The sequence below is a fragment of the Natator depressus genome, chromosome 6, assembly GCF_965152275.1.
Source record: "Natator depressus isolate rNatDep1 chromosome 6, rNatDep2.hap1, whole genome shotgun sequence".
Classification (NCBI taxonomy): domain Eukaryota; kingdom Metazoa; phylum Chordata; order Testudines; family Cheloniidae; genus Natator; species Natator depressus.
Genome location: NC_134239.1, coordinates 104,887,209 through 104,904,621, shown reverse-complemented (window position 1 = coordinate 104,904,621; position 17,413 = coordinate 104,887,209). Strand labels below are relative to the sequence as shown.

Below are 17,413 nucleotides of genomic sequence, written 5' to 3'. Positions count from 1 at the left end.
CCGCCACGTGGGTCTGGCTCCATAGGCAGAATTTGACTTCTGTATTTGGGGGGCATAGGGCTTAATAAAAATGTTTATGGCTAGAGAATATGGACGTTAGACACACCAGTGTGTATACATGACGTGGTTGCACATTCACACAATCAGAACAGAGCTAATGTGGTATGATGTATCTGACACACAAACACCCCCTGACCCTTCCTCCTGTTCTTTATACATAGCACCAGAATGGCACTTCATATCTCCAAGGTGTTTTATAAATACCTAATTAATTCTCATAACCTCTCTGGAAGTAGGCAAATTTCCCTATCCCTAATTTACAGATGGGGAAACTGAGGCACACAGGATAATTGGCCTTCCAAAGGCCAAGAGACATCAGTATCTGAGGCAGGATTAAAACTAAGGAATGGATGGCTCCGACCACCAGGCCTGGCCCTTCTCCCTCCACCATCTCCTCCTAAGCACATACTCCGCATATGGAGTTGTGTGCATGTTCTAAACACATTTGATAACAGCTCTTTGATCATTACTCCCTAAGAGGGGGGAAAGGGTCAGTTCATTTCTGATTCAACTCCACCTGTGCCACTGGAGAAGGCTCCTTCTTCACCCCCCATTCAAAGGAGTTTACATTTGCAATTCCTACATTATTTCCTCTGGCTACATTAGAGTCACTAGTATTTTACTCATCATTACATATAAATCACCAAAAGAGCCCTGCATGAGTCTTTATTCAGTGCTTCCCATTCCTTCCCTCCTCAATAAAAATATAAGCCTCTACTCCCTAGTTTATGGTGCCCTTACCAGTCATCTAACTCCGTGCAGCAGTTAGTGCTGAAAGTACCTAATAGCATGTCATGCTCACACTGGAGCTTCACTGGAGGGAAAGCAAAACCCAAAGGAAAGGACAGAAAAATGAAAATCAGTGGCTGAAAGTTCTTGAGACATTCACCTTCTGAAAGCAGCTGCAACAAGTGGTATTTCTTTATTCTCCATGCCAGGGCAGAGGCTTTATATAGCAGTTCAGCTACATACACAACTCCACTTAAAACTCATCAATTAGCACGGTGGTGGTGCCTTCTTTTGGCTCTCCCTTCTGTCAGACTGCACATAAAATACACTGTAACTCTTAGTGCAATTTAGCTCCTCTCTGGTAGCAGCAGAAATGAAGCTCTTTTCCCTGGGTGGGAGCTTTACGGCTCTCCTGACTAGGCAGAGTGTGATGGTCTAATGGCCAAATAACTTTTGCCGGTGTCTCTTTCTCTGCACATTGAATATTTCATGGAGCGATCTGACTTTTGGATGAACTGGCTGTAAGCACTTTGCTAGTGGTACCATGTGGACACTGTGCCGGCCCCTAATAGATGAGGCTGGAATTCACTTCATGGGCATCCTCATAGATTGTCAGCTGCTTTTCAACTGCCCTGGTAACCTGCAACTCAGTTATCTCTGTCAGAAAGCATGGAGCCTGCACTGCTGTTAAGTACTGTGCTGTGTGTTATGAACACAAGGGTGTAAGAGGAACCCAACAGGGAGCTATATTAACACTGAGCCACAGTAATGTGTGTTGCTGTAGTGTGCGGAGCCTGGCATTGTTGGTTTGCACCATGCTATGAACCTTGTAATGCTTGCTGGGTGTGTGACTGAAAAGTAACACTTTTTAAAGTAGCACTTGGTAATATGACCAAACTGGCATTGCTGAACACTAACAAAAGAAGCCCACAGAAGTGTGTGTATGTGGGGAGTGTGTGACAGGGAGTGTGCTTGTGTGTGTGTGTGTGTGTGTGTGTGTGTGTTGGGGAGAGTGAGTGTGTCAGCACGCTGTCTCTTTAAGTTCAGACACCAGCCGGAAGCAACCAATCCTGCAGCAGAAACTTTTGCACATACCGTTGGTGTTTCCCTGTTCCCACACCCCAGCTCAGTAAAGACTGGTACACCGGTGGTGGGAGGGGATCACCCCAACATCAGCCCCTGGCTCTGCACAGCACAGCACGCTCTTTCCCCCGTACCCCACAACAGCCTGTCCTTCCTGCCTGCTGCTCTGGTCCCAGTGCTGGGGAGAGCGTTAATGTTTTGATTCTGTTTCCCTCCGAGTTCTCCCACAGATCAAGGAGAGCCACCTCCTCCACTGTAGTCCAGGCAGGAATGTGTTTGCTGGCATGCTCAGCTGGGCAGTAGCTATGTGAACTCTCCACGCTGAGCAGTTTCGAAGCTTCCTGGGGCTTTGAAAGGGGTGCATGTCTGTATAGCTGGTTGCAGGGCAGCGGAGTTCAAAACAGTGAGCAGAGCAGTCATGGTGGGCATTGTGGGATACCTCCTACAGGCCAGTTATGGCGATGTAATGAACGCAGTGTGTACACTGACGCTTTGTTGATCTAACTTTCTAGCCACAAAAAGTGCTACACCTCTCGTTGAGGTGGTTTAATTTTCTCAGCAAAGCAGGCGGGTTTTGTCGGCCAGAGGAGCATTGTAGTGTGTACACCTCTGCTGCTTTGATGACAAAAGCTGCCATTTGCTGACAAAACTAAGTATCTAAGAATGGCTGCCCGGTGTGCCTGGAATCTCATCATCTCTTCTCTCAGGGTCACAGTCTTCATCAGTTCTCATCACACAGGCAGCTGATTTCTTTAGTCCCCACTGATCCTGGGACTGGTCAGTCCCTGGTGCAAGTTAGAGCAGTCTGATGGCTGTTATAACTTATGTTCAGCTGGCTGCAACCCCAGCCGCCGATGCCACGGTGCAGAGATAATCCAGCCAAAGCCCCTTTTTTCCCACTAAGACCCATGCTGGCAGCTCTATGGAACTTGAGGATTCCACCCCGGCACAAGGAACCCTCAGGGGCATTGCAGCTAGAGTGGAGGCCAGAAACTGGCCCTCTCTGTAAAATAATAATTAATAATGCATTGTACTCTTACAACACCTTCCTTCCAAGGATATGTGGCCTAGGTTTACTTGGTCCTTCCTCATTGCAGGGAGCTGGACTTCTCAAGGTCCCTTTTAGCCCAACATTTCTGTGATTTTATGACAACTCATTCACTGAGTGAGCCAGCACTTTTTAATAGTGTATAATAATAAGACAATAGTTTAAGCTAGAAAATGACGGTGAGGGTGAATGTACTATTGTCAGTTGAAACTACAATGGCAATTTCAGGCTGCCAGAACTTAATTAGCCAAGACAGAATTTGTCCTGTACAGTACACTTAATATTGCTACCTTAGGCTATGGCTACAAAAGGGAGTGACAAAAGGGTGACAAAAAGGAGTTTGACTCCCACCTTTTGGTAGCTGCACTGTATTTTTCCCCCTTCTCCTGTATCTTTTCCAGCATTTTGGGAATAAACTGTGTTTTTGTGGTGGTGGTGTTAGCAGAAGTTGAGGATTTGCAGGTCAGCTTCCTATTGAAAGAGAAATCAGTGATGCAGACTCTGGGTATATTCTGAGTACAATTTGTTTATTTTTACCCTATATATATCAGTCCTTGTACAGAGGTGGTCACCAACAGCATGTAGACTCATAGACGTTAAGATCAGAAGGGACCACTGTGATCATCTAGTCTGACCTCCTGCACATTGCAGGCCACAGAACTAGGGATGTAAATATCATTTTTAAAAGTACCCGTTTATACTATTAAAATTATATCGGTTAACCGTTTAATTGTTAACAAGTTCACAGTCCACCCCTGGCGTTGGGGGGAGGGCCAAGGGCCCACCCTGCTGTCTCTCCTCAGAGGTGGAGTACAGTGGGCTGGAGGATCATTTGCATGTGCATGGCTGGGCGCTGCATGCCGTGCTCTGATCCCACCCCTTGCTCTCCCAGTTACTAGGCACTGCCTAGTGCAGCTAGTTGGTGGATTGCTGCTAGGAAAGCAGTGGTGCCAGGGCAGATCCAAGTGTTCTGAAAGATCCAGTGGTTCCCAGGCAGACTCACCACTGCAGCCCGCTGCAAGAGAAGCAGAGATGGAGGGGTTGCCAGGCTTCCCCCAGCAGTGCCCTCTCTGCCAGGCATGGGCTGATCCAGTGGTGCCCCGAGCGGCAAGAATGCTGCAAGCTCCAGCGCCCCTCGGGTATTGCTGCAGCGTTTTTAATGTGCACATTAGGTATTACAATGTCACAAAATTATTTTACCAGTCCGTTTTAAACGTTAACTGCAATATATTGGGGGAATTACAGACCAGTCAGCTTAACTTCTGCTCCCAGAAAGATAATGGAACAAATAATTAAGCAACCAATTTGCAAACACCCTAGAAGATAATAAGGTGATACGTAACAGTCAGCATGAATTTTTCAAGAACAAATCATGTCAAAACAACCTGATAGCTTTCCTTGACAGGGTAACAAGCCTTGTGGATAGTGGGGAAGCAGTAGACGTGGTACATCGTGCCTTTAGTAAAGCTTTTGATACTCTCTCACATGACACTAAACTGGGAGGAGTGGTAGATACGCTGGAGGGTAGGGATAGGATACAGAGGGACCTAGACAAATTGGAGGATTGGGCCAAAAGAAATCTGATGAGGTTCAACAAGGACAAGTGCAGAGTCCTGCACTTAGGACGGAAGAATCCAATGCACCGCTACAGACTAGGGACCGAATGGCTCGGCAGCAGTTCTGCAGAAAAGGACCTAAGGGTTACAGTGGATGAGAAGCTGGATACGAGTCAACAGTGTGCCCTTGTTGCCAAGAAGGCCAATTGCATTTTGGGATGTATAAGTAGGGGCATTGCCAGCAGATCGAAGGACGTGATCGTTCCCTTCTATTCGACATTGGTGAGGCCTCATCTGGAGTACTGTGTCCAGTTTTGGGCCCCACACTACGAGAAGGATGTGGAAAAATTGGAAAGAGTCCAGCGGAGGGCAACAAAAATGATTAGGGGACTGGAACACATAACTTACGAGGAGAGGCTGAGCGAACTAGGGATGTTTAGTCTTCAGAAGAGAAGAACAAGGGGGGATTTGATAGCTGCTTTCAACTACCTGAAAGGGGGTTCCAAAGAGGATGGCTCTAGACTGTTCTCAGTGTTAGCAAATGACAGAACAAGGAGTAATGGTCTCAAGTTGCAGTGGGGGAGATTTAGGTTGGATATTAGGAACAACTTTTTCACTAGGAGAGTGGTGAAACACTGGAATGCGTTACCTAGGGAGGTGGTGGAATCTCCTTCCCTAGAAGTTTTTAAGGTCAGGCTTGACAAAACCCTGGCTGGGATGATTTAGTCGGGGATCGGTCCTGCTTTGAGCAGGGGGTTGGACTAGATGACCTCCTGAGGTCCCTTCCAACCCTGATATTCTATGATTCTATGACCTTCTCATAAACAAACTAAGGAAGTGCAACCTAGATGGAGCTACTAGAAGGTGGGTGCAAAACTGGTTGGAAAACCATTCCCAGACAGTAGTTATCAGTGGTTCACAGTCATGCTGGAAAGATGAGTGGGGTCCCGCAGGGATCAGTTCTGGGTCCGGTTCTGTTCAATATTTTCATCAATGATTTAGATAATGGCATAGAGAGTACACTTATAAAGCTTGCGGACAGTACCAAGCTGGGAGGGGATGCAAGTGCTTTGGAGGATAGGATTAAAATTCAAAATGATCTGGACAAACTGGAGAAATAGTCTGAAGTAATAGGATGAAATTCAATAAGAACAAATGCAAAGTACTCTATTTAGGAAAGAAGAGTCAGTTGCACACATACAAAATGGGAAATGACTGCCTAGGAAGGAGTACTGCAGCAAGAGATCTGGGGGTCATAGTGGACCATAAGCTAAATATGAGTCAACAGTGTAACACTGTTGCAAAAAAAGCGAACATCATTCTGGGATGTACTAGCAGGAGTGTTGTAATCAAGACATGAGAAGTAATTCTTCTGCTCTACTCCACACTGATTAGGCCTCAACTGGAGTATTGTGTCCAGTTCTGGGCACCACATTTCAGGAAAGATGTGGACAAATTGGAGAGAGTCCAGAGAAGAGAGACAAAAATGATTAAAGGTCTAGAAAACATGACCTTTGAGGGAAGATTGAAAAAAATTGGGTTTGTTTTGCCTGGAAAAGAGAAGACTGAGAGGGGACATGATAACCGTTTTCAAGTACGTAAAAGGCTTTACAAGGAGGAGGAAGAAAAACTGTTTTTCTTAAGCTCTGTGGCTAGGACAAGACGCAATGGGCTTAAATTGCAGCAAGGGAGGTTGAGGTTGGACATTAGGAAAAAACTTCCTAACTGCCAGGGTGGTTAAGCACTGGAATAAATTGCCTAGGGAGGTTGTGAAATCTCCATCACTGGAGATTTTTAAGAGCAGGTGAGACAAACACCTGTCAGGCATGGTCTAGATCAGTGTTTCCCAAACTTGGGACACCGCTTGTTCAGAGAAAGTCCCTGGAGGGCCGGGCCGGTTTGTTTACGTGCCGCATCCAGAGGTTCGGCCGATCGCGGCTCCCAGTGGCCGCGGTTCGCTGCTCCAGGCCAATGGGAGCTGTGGAAGCGGCGCGGGCTGAGGGATGCACTGGCCACCACTTCCAGCAGGTTCCACTGGCCTGGAGCAGCGAACCGCGGGCACTGGGAGCCGCGATCAGCCGAACCTGCGGATGCGGTAGGTAAACAAACCGGCCCGGCCCGCCAGGGGCTTTCCCTGCACAAGCGGCAGAACAAGTTTGGGAAACACTGCTCTAGATCATACTTAGTCCTGCCATGAGTGCAGGGGAGTGTACTAGATGACCTCTCGAGGTCCCTTCTGTCCCTGTTGTCTTGATATTACAGGGCATCCCATGCCTCTCATCTTTATAAAGCCTTTCTGGGAGTGTACCCTTCTTAAAGACAGACCCTGGGCCTCATTCTGCTGAAGACTCCACTCCTGTGACTCCACTACTCTGAGACTGGGTCTCTGGCTTCAGCATCTCTGGTTCTCAGTATGGCTCCTTCAGTGGGTCCAGATGAGTTGGGACTCCAGTTCAAGACTTCCCCTCTTTGGAGCTCCGCAACTGAGAGCTGTTTGCAGTGACACAGGACAGCCTCTTCAAAACAAGATGTTCTTTATCAGTCCACAGGACAATAGTATTCAGGAACACTGGGTTAAAATGGTAAAGAAAAGAGTAAATGCACAACTCTCCTGTAATCTGTCAGCATCCTCTTGGATGATTAGGAGGGTCCCTCTTTGCACTGCCTGGAAGACAGATTCCTGCCTGCAGCCAGCCTCCCTGGCCCTGCCCAACAGTTATTGGATGGGATTACCTTCTTCTGTTCTGTGAGCAAGTCTTTTAACAGGTCAGTTCTTTCTCTGTAGTTGCATTCATGCTTTTTTTCACTTGTACTCTCCTCCCTTCCCTCCTCCTTGGGTTTAGGCAGGGCAGGAGCTGTGTTTATACAGGTAATCACCCACCATATTCTAAAAAGTTCTCTTGCCCAGCAGCCATTAAAAGTTAATGATCCAGTCATGGATCTCCATGGTATCTGTAAGGTAGTTGTAGTCACATGTTGACCGTTCTTGAGTGTTCATTCACACAAACCCAGACATGCCAAAATGACACACACTCAGTGAGAAATTTCTGGAAAGAAGTCTGCTTCTTGAGACCAAGCAGATAACACTACAAAAGTGAATGGGCAAACTGAATGACACACAATTTTCATAATAAAGAAATTTCCCACATTCTCCACAGTGGCAAAATATCCCATTTGAAAACTTTCTTTTAGCAAGAAACAGAGACATGCTGCAGAGTGTCCGGATGGAGTTTTTTGAATGTAGAAAAAGTAGAAAAAGAGAGAATATGAGCTCTGGGACACAGGACAAGGTAAACCAGGCTGAGAAACAAGCAAGTAGAGGGGAGAATGCTGGGCTTGGGAAGGGAGAGAGAGATTTTTAATGTTCAGAGACAGGTTTATGACACAGTATGGACCAGGATCCAGATCTGAATTATGAACATCCCAAAATTTGGATCTGGGGTTTTGGTTTGGCCCAGTATAAAACACAACTTTGGTCCTTAGCTAGGTTTAGAGTTCAAACACCCTGAAAGTTCAGCAATGTCTAGATCTGGTATTTAAAATCAAGCCTATTTTAATTTATTTTCCCCTGTACATGATGAGAACTCATTCATTCCATCCTAAAAACATGTTTAAAACTTCAATTTAATTAATGTACAATGGAATCTATATATACAGTGAGCTTAGCAGCAGATAAGCTCCTTGTTATGTGCCGCAGAATGAAACCCCCTCATATTTAACAGCATTGCAATGAGCATAGTGAAACTGTGGGTTGAATGACTGTATAGTGGGAGAAAATGACTTATTGGGTGGGGAGTCTCACTGCATTTCACTAAAAAGTGAATATTTCTAAAGCACTGAATGAAACATCTAACCAAGTATTTTTAGCCAAACATCATACACCTCTCCTCCCTCTAGCTCAAGGAAGCAGGTCCATTGCTGAGCCAAAGGGCTGGGATTTCTTGGTTGTAAGGTATTCAATTTACAGGAAAACTGGCACAATTATGTGTGGGAAATTTTCACTCTTTTCTTCAGATGAACGATGTAAATGGAAGCTTTGTCCAACATGCCTCTACAAGCTCCTTTTGTTACCATATCTATATTTCAGTGTACAGCATCCTAAACATGCATGAACAGCTTTGATGCCTGACTCACTCTGACTTTGCATTAAACTATGATGGTATAAAACCAGGCCTTGCTACTCTGAAAATGAACTGGCAACTCACAATTTAAAAAGAAAAGAAAAGCACAATTTGGAAAGTTTTTCAGCTTTAAAACATTGCCTTAGCTCTTGTGAAATCCTAGCCTGGCTTCTTCCACACTTAAAAGCCTAAGAAACCCCTTTCCCTTACGGTATTTATCACAGATCTCTGCAAACAATCCCAGACCAGTAGGGTGCTTGTTTATCCGTCAGTGTCACTATTTGCCGGCTGGACATTTTATTATTGTCTAGAAGAAGGAAAATAAAAGATTAAAAGATCCATGTCCAAACATGGGAAAGAAAATAAATTAGCAAACCAGTTTTGATCCTAATAAAAGAAGACATCAGAATTGTCTGATGAAAATAATTCCTGATCTCTTTTTACCAAGGAGGATGGTTTCTTGGGGGCCAGGAAATAAACAGTACAGCTGCCCGCAGCACCCCATTGCATTGCGTTAATTCAAGAGATGGCTACAGGGCAGGGCTCCATGCTGATGCAGCTGCAAATGGCAGTATAATTTACCTTCCTATTAAGATGCCACATAATTCTCTGCTTATGCAGCATATATCCACATGGAGGCTATTTACCTCAGTTTGTCCACTTGCCACTTCACCGTCCTTCCCCAGGCCTGTGTCATTTGCTGTCTTGTTCCCCCAGAAAAAGGATTTTGGTGTGTTTCCATGCTGTCCTTACTAGGACAGAATGGGTCGTAGCAAGAAACAGACCCTTCAGGACAGTAACAAGGAGGAGAGCAGCCTGTGCAAAGGACCGTCCATCTGCAGGGTTTGAATGTAGAAACTTCATCACTGAAAGCATGAGTTTGGAAATATGGCATACATTTTTAATGGTGAGAATAATTAACCATTGGAACAATTTACCAAGAGTAGTGGTGGATGCTGCATCACTGACAATTTTTAAATCAAGGTGGGATGTTTTTCTATAAGGTCTGTTCTAGGAATTATTTTGGAGAAGTTCTATGGCCTGTGTTATACAGGAGGTCAAATTAGATGATCACAATTGTCTCTTCTGGCCTTTGAACCTATGAATCTAACTCTTCAGCCCAGGGATTCATAGATTTTTAAGGCCATTAAAGGCTTGATAATAATCCTCACCAATTGGTATAGGTGAACACAGACCCAAACCCTTGGATCTTAAGAACAATGAAAAATCAAGAAGAAGAATTTTAATTAAAGAAAAGGTAAAAGAATCATCTCTGTAAAATCAGGATGGTAAATACCTTACAGGATAATCAGATTCAAAACATAGAGAATCCCTCTAGGCAAAACCTTAAGTTACAAAAAGACTCAAAAACAGGAATACACATTCCCTCCAGCACAGCTTATTTTACAAGCCATTAAACAAAAGAAAATCTAACGCATTTTCTAGCTAGATTACTTACTAACTTTACAGGAGTTGTAAGGCTTGCATTCCTGATCTGTTCCCGGCAAAAGCATCACACAGACAGACCAACCCTTTGTTCCCCCCCTCCAGATTTGAAAGAATCTTGTCCCCTCATTGGCCATTTTGGGTCAGGTGCCAGCGGGGTTACCTTAGCTTCTTAACCCTTTACGGTGAAAGGATTTTGCCTCTGGCCAGGAGGGATTTTATAGCACTGTATACAGAAATGTTGTTACCTTTTCCTTTATATTTATGACAAGAGCCTATGTCACTATATCGCTTGTGCTGAAACATCTTCTGTACAAGTTTTGCTGGCTTAGCTGAGCCCTTGTTTCTGGGAATGCTGTCCCCAGATGGCAGGAGAATGGAGTTATAACATAAACTGGCAACCATCCATTTCTAGTAAACAGATTCCTGGGACCAAATCTCCAGCTTGTAAATGTCATAGCTCAACTGAAGTTGATGGAATTATGCCCATTTATACCAGATGATGATCTGGCTCCTGGTGGTAATTGCCTCAGTTGATCCAAAGCCCACTGAAGTCAGTGGGAGTCTTTCTGTCTTTACACTTTGATGGTATTTGGATCAGGCCCTAAGTGGACATTTTGAAGGCATCGCCGTTTCTTTTTTTTCATAGGGTAAGGGCTGACAGCTAGTGATGAACTAACAAGCCACCAGCTTAGCCATTATCACAAGGCAGTTTATCATTAGCCATTAGCATTAGCGGAGAAAAGTGAGCTGGGATGAGGTGGAGTATTATTACTTTCAGCATGCCTGTTTTTCCAGGCTCAGATCATTCCCTGGAGGGAAGTCTCTTCCCTTTGCCTTTATACAATGTGATTTCCCACTCCCAGCATGGTATGCTCTCCCTGAGGAGGACCAAGAAAGTGTTTTCTGATGGGAAATCACATTGAATAAAGGCAAAAGGAATGGGATTCCAGAGGGACCGACCGAGGTAAGCAGGAAGATGGGACCATCGCTCTTCCTCCTTATAGCACTCTTCACTCTGCCAGTGCAGAAGAAGGGCCCTAGAAAAACACCTATGGCCCACTGCTCCCTTAGCTACCCAGGTGCAAGTTCCATTAAAGTCAAAAGAAGCTGGGCTGCTTGCCGTGACACTTTCTCTCCTCCTGAGGCTACCTGTAACCTCGGAGGTACCTCTCAGAAGAAACCCTTGACTGCATGTTGACAGTCCCACTATCTGAAATTAACCAGGGCCTCATTCTGTCCTCAGTTGCAGCCACGTGACACTATTGAGATTAATTGGTTTGCATAAGCGTGAAAGCTGAACATTGTGCAGAGTAGGCAGCATCGGAGGGTCCATACGCCTGAACAATCAGATCAAGGGTATTTTAAAGAAAAACAACCCCCTAGAACTCAGTTGAGGAGTCAGAATATTGAGAGGAAATAAAATGTACACAGTCTTGAAAGCAAGCCAAACTCGTCACTAAGAGGAAATTACTTGGAACGTAAGGAAAATCATTCTCAACATATATTTGTCTTAAACCCTCAAAACCTGTGTTAGCACAACAGTAAGGCTATAAGAAAAGGAGTACTTGTGGCACCTTAGAGACTAACCAATTTATTTGAGCATAAGCTTTCGTGAGCTACAGCCCACTTCACTGAATGCACCCAATGAAGTGAGCTGTAGCCCACGAAAGCCCACGCTCAAACAAATTGGCCAGTCTCCAAGGTGCCACAAGTACTCCCCCTCTTTCTGCAAATACAGACCAACACGGCTGCCACTCTGAAACCTCTCATTATACATAATGTTGTATATATATTCTTTATGTGCAAGTATATGCACACATGTATATTATTTGGATGTGTAGTCATATTTATCAGTCTTTTCCACATGCTGTGGTAGACCTAAAAGCCACCAGTGATGGAGAATCCACAATCTCCTTTGGAAGCCTGTTCCAGAGCTTAACCACTGTATAGTTAGAAAGTTTTTCCTAATATCTGACCTAAAACTCCCTTGCTGCAGTTTAAGTTGATAACTTCTTGTCTTACCTTCAGTGGCCATGGAGAACAATTGATCCCCATCCCCTTTATAACAGCCTTTAAACATTTGAAAACTGCTATCAGGTCCCCCCTCAGTCTTGCATGCACCTAGCATAGCTAAATATTCTTTAACGAGTTCTTTCCTTATTCTGGCTTGCATCCCTCCCCTCCTGTTGTTAACATTAATTGTATTTCAGAGTAACAGCCATGCCAGCCAGCACAGTTTCAGTTACTCTGAAACACAATTAATGTTAACAACAGGAGCTTATGCTCAAATAAATTGGTTAATCTCTAAGGTGCCACAAGTACTCCTTTTCTTTTTGCGAATACAGACTAACACGGCTGTTACTCTGAAACCTGTCAGTAAGGCTATGTGATGCAACAGGGGTCCTTGTGCAGGGACTCAAGGAGAGAGGATTCAGTCTGGGCCCAAAACATTCCACTCAGGTTTGGGATCTGGCAACTTTGCAGCTAAATCTTGTACCTCAACATTTTGTAATTTGCCCATTCCCTTATCAGCCTGATATCTAAAATGTCCCCCTCTTAGCAGGTAACTTTGCACTCCCTGTCTTTCTGGATTTACCTGTTATCTTTCATCATATGCTTAGATTGTAGTCTTCTATTTAGGCGCGGTCTACATCTAAAAGTCAGGTTGATTTAACCACGTCAGTCCGGTGTGTGAAAAAAACCACCTACTCCTGACTGACATAGCTATGCCGACCTAGCCCCCAATGTAGACACAGCTGTGTCGATGGAAAAAATGCTTGTGTTAACCAATCTACCATCATGAGGGAAGGTAGTATTCCTACAGTGGGGCGGGGAAAACCCTTCCATCAGCCTGGGCTGCATCCACACAACAGGGTTATGCCAGCATAGCTATGGTGATGTAGCTATGGTGTCTGCCTAATGTAGACATACCCTTAAACTGTAAGCTCTTAGCCATTGTTCTGTATTTGTACAGCACCTAATGCAATAGGATCTGAGTCCATGACTAGCACTCCTAGGAGCTACTCCAATACACACAAATAAGAAGGATACTACGGTGCTGTGATGACATTTCACTGCTTGCCAGTGTATGTGTTGTAACATTTAGAAACCATGGGGCTGCACACACAGCAGAATAATGCTCCCTTAAACTCCCTTTCTTTATCTTTGTCCCTAGAATGTGGATGGGACGTACATACACATGGGTGGGATATATATATGCAGATGTGTGACGCTGAGTTCTGGGAGCCATGAAGTGCTGAGATCTAAATCTGGTTCTTCCACTAATTTGTTGTGTGACAATGGACAAGCCATTTAATCTCTCTGGGCCAAGATCATAAGTGGGCAGTTCTGGTCTCCCATGTTTAAGAAGGATGAATTTAAACTGGAACAGGTACAGAGAAGGGCTACTAGGATGATCTGAGGAATGGAAAACCTGTCTTATGAAAGGAGACTCAAAGAGCTTGGCCTGTTTAGCCTAACCAAAAGAACGCTGAGGGGAGATATGATTGGTCTCTATAAATATATCAGAGGGATAAATACCAGGGAGGGAGAGGAATTATTTAAGCTCAGTACCAATGTGGACACAGGAACAAATGGATATAAACTGGCCATCAGGAAGTTTAGACTTGAAATTAGACAAACGTTTCTAACCATCAGAGGAGTGAAATTCTGGAATAGCCTTCCAAGGGGAGCAGTGGACGCAAAAGCCATATCTGGCTTCAAGACAAAGCTTGATAAGTTTATGGAGGGGATGGTATGATGGGATAGCCTAATTTTGGCAATTAATTGATCTTTGAGTATTAGCGGTGAATATGCCCAATGGCCTGTGATGGGATGTTAGATGGGGTGGGATCTGAGTTACTACAGAGAATTTTTTCCTGGGTGTCTGGCTGGTGAATCTTGCACACGTGCTCAGGGTTTAGCTGATCGCCATATTTGGGGTTGGGAAGGAATTTTCCTCCAGGGCAGATTGGCAGAGGCCTGGGGGGTTTTCGCCTTCCTCTGCAGCACAGGGCACGGGTCACTTGCTGGAGGATTCTCTGCACGCTGAAGTCTTTAAACCACGAGCTGAGGACTTCAATAGCTCAGACATAGGTCAGGAGTTTGTTATAGGAGTGGGTGGGCGAGATTCTGTGGCCTGCGTTGTGCAGGAGGTCAGACTAGATGATCATTATGGTCCCTTCTGACCTTAAAGTCTATGAGTGGGTGCAACTCCTATTTACTGCTGCGGGAGTTGCACATGTTAAATCTGGGCTGAATTTGGTTCTCAGGTTCCACCTGTGGGGAGAAATCATACTTTTTAAACTATCTCCTCACACAGGGCTTGTTCTATTTGTAAAAGTGCTTAAAGGTGGAGCTATCTTTTCAGTCATGCTGCGGCTCCAGCCTACCCTTTTTAAAGTGCTATTTGCATGCATAGTTGCATAGCAGTTGCAGTCAGGTAGTTAGACACATAGGTTCCTCTTTGTGCCTGCGATTCACCGTAGGGAACAAATATTGCAAATGCAATAGGGAGGCAGATCAGCCCTTTGAAAACCTAGCTCTGTGTATCTGTCTAGGGAGAGATTTTTCAAAGACACACAGGACGGTCAAGGTGGGATTTTCAAAAGCACTGACTGAAGTATAGGGCTGGTCAAACTTCTTTTTTTATTGAAAACTGAATTTTTGACAAAATGAAAATTTTTACTTAAAACATTTGTTTTCCTTGAATTGTCAATTTATTCTTCTTATTATTTTATTTTTGATTATTTTATTTGGGGGAAAATAACCTCCCTCCCCTCCCCCCCCTCCTTTTTTTTTTTTTTTAGTTTTCAGCAGCTTTTTGGACTAATTTTTTTCTTTTTTGACTTTTGGTTGCTGAAAATTGAAAATTTGTAGAGTATTTGTATTTTTGACAAGATTCAAAACTTTGCCACTGAAAATGTGTACCAAAATGAATTTAAAAAACAAACAGCTCAGCATAGGAACACAAGACCCATTGATTTAGGATCCGTGCCCCTAAGTCACTTAGATGCTTTTAAAAATCTCTCCTTCATTTTCAATCCCTCTAACTGTCATTTGTGCCTTTGAAGATTTTCCCCTTACAATCTATCTCATAATGTTTTATTTTAAGACTAGATCAGTGGAAACAGACACAAACTCTTTACAGGCACTATACTGATACCTTACAAAACTCCTGTTGCTTTTTGCCTGATGAAGGACTTCAGATATATAGTGCTGAGAGTTTCTTAAAGTTATGGCCCACATTACTGGTGAGCTCCTCCAAACAAGAACCCGCAGTGGTCATGTCTGGATTGTGGAGTGTTCAGGTGCTGACTAAACTCAAATCCTGTTTTAGCATGCATTGGGCTCATCGTAAAACCCGTGGACATTTTTCTGGGGGCTGCCTCTTCTTCTTCAGTTGTTCTAAAGTCCTGGCCAGGAATTTGGCCACATCTATTCCAAGATCTTTCTCTTCCCTTCAAGTCTGTATAGTTCTAAACTTTACAATACTGAAGACAAGTAAACCTGGGACAATTCTCAGTTAGGAAGAAACTCCCATTTAAACATCTTTCTCTCTTTCATGTGCAAATTTCCACAGAGAGAAGACAACAATAACAATAACAACAGAAATCATATTATTGATATGACTTGCTATCCCAATACTTTCAAAATGGCATGCTGGAATATGAGACTTTGGGGTATTATGGAGTGTAAACAGAAATTTTTCTAACATATTCTGTATTTTAACCTTAAAATATATCATTGTTAAAAATAATACATATCCAACAATGTAGTAAAAAGAAATTCAAACTTGGGGATCTTAGTGACAAACTATTTGAATTCCCCTGTCCTGGTGTTCTGCTGTTGTATAACTATTGTTATAATGCTGCAACTTCTCTAAAAGTCACCGAGTGCGGCACCAGGAGTGACTTAAAATATCTAGCATATATTGTGACATTGTTACCTGCTCTTTCTGCCATATCTTCCTAGAAATAACTCCAACTCTAAGCTTCTTTTATTATCATCAGCTTACAAGTCACGGTTTTTTTTTTTGACAAATTAAAGCTTTTCCTTTACTATAATATAAAGCCAGGTGTAATTTTTAATAAGAAGCTTGATAATGTTTAAAAGTAAACTTGAACTCTGTCAGCTTTGGTGTACATTGAACACTTTAGATTTTCATATTTACCTTCTGTTATTTATTAAGCACAGATAATAAAGCTCAGCAATGCAAGATACACATAAAAAGACAGTCCCTGCCCCACAAAGCTCACAATCCAAATAACAAGCACAGAAGACAGGACACCCGTAAAGGACACAAAAGAGAGAGTTCACTCAGTATGTTTTCTCTACAGTTTGTTTGGCAATCTCTCACTGAAAACAAACTAGGAAGTTTGTGGTCTGAATTATTTTGCACTTTTGTGAGACACAGTAAGTAACCTTTGGTTACAACTAAAGCTTTGCCCTCTGACATGTAGTGTAGTCACTTGGCAACTGAAATTCCAGTGGGTCAGTTTTCAGAGTAGCAGCCGTGTTAGTCTGTAGCCGCAAAAAGAAAAGGAGTACTTGTGGCACCTTAGAGACTAACAAATTTATTCGAGCATAAGCATCCGATGAAGTGAGCTGTAGCTCACGAAAGCTTATGCTCGAATAAATTTGTTAGTCTCTAACGTGCCACAAGCCCTCCTATTCTTTTCACTGGGTCAGTGACACCTTAGCTGCTGTCAAAGGGTGACATTCTGGGCTGCAAATCCCATTAATCATCAAAACTACAAAAGATAGAGTCTAACAGTAAAACAAAATTTGAAGCAATAATCATAATTAATAATAACCCTCCCTTGGAGCATAATCTGCTTTGTAACTGAAACATAAACAGAGGGAAAAAAATCAAGGAATTTGTCTGAGGAAGAAAAGAAAAATTGTGGTGAAGTTGAATAATTGAGGACTTTTCATATTTGCTTAAAGAGAAGCAGGAACACGTACCTTCACGCCAAATACACCTCAGAGGAGGCAAACGTTGGTAAAGAGAGAGATTTCTCAGTGGATAGGCAGGCTCTGGCTGCTGTATGAACGAATCCAACTTCTGGTTTTCTGCTCAACTCTAGACAGAATAAGCTCATCCCACTGTTCATGACATCAGACTCCTGGATTATTCCCCCCCCCCCCCCCCATCTCCTCCAAGAACAAAGTTTGGCAGCTGTTTTCAATATGAGGTCACTGATATTTAACTAAACCTTGTGAATAATACACATCAAGCTAAAATCTCAGCCTGATATGGAAGAAAAATTCCTCTCCCTTCCTGCCTCCATGAGTTTAGGCTTGATCCTGTGTGGTGCAGAGTGCTTTCTTAATCCTGTTGGCTTCGCTGGGAATTGAAGGTGCTC

General features: G+C 43.5%; 1 protein-coding gene across 2 annotated transcripts in view; it reads right to left on the bottom strand.

Moving 5' to 3' along the window:
• BDKRB2 (bradykinin receptor B2) overlaps positions 1 to 17,056 on the bottom strand; it is a 41,704-nt gene extending 24,648 nt beyond the window's left edge. The window contains exon 1 of one of the 2 annotated variants that reach the window (XM_074957161.1): positions 17,013 to 17,056. The gene's annotated coding sequence lies outside the window, so the exon portion shown is untranslated. Of the gene's footprint in view, positions 1 to 3,271; positions 3,382 to 17,012 lie in introns of those variants that run through there. The other variant, XM_074957163.1, reaches the window with a different exon arrangement.
• Positions 17,057 to 17,413: the final 357 nt, after the last annotated feature.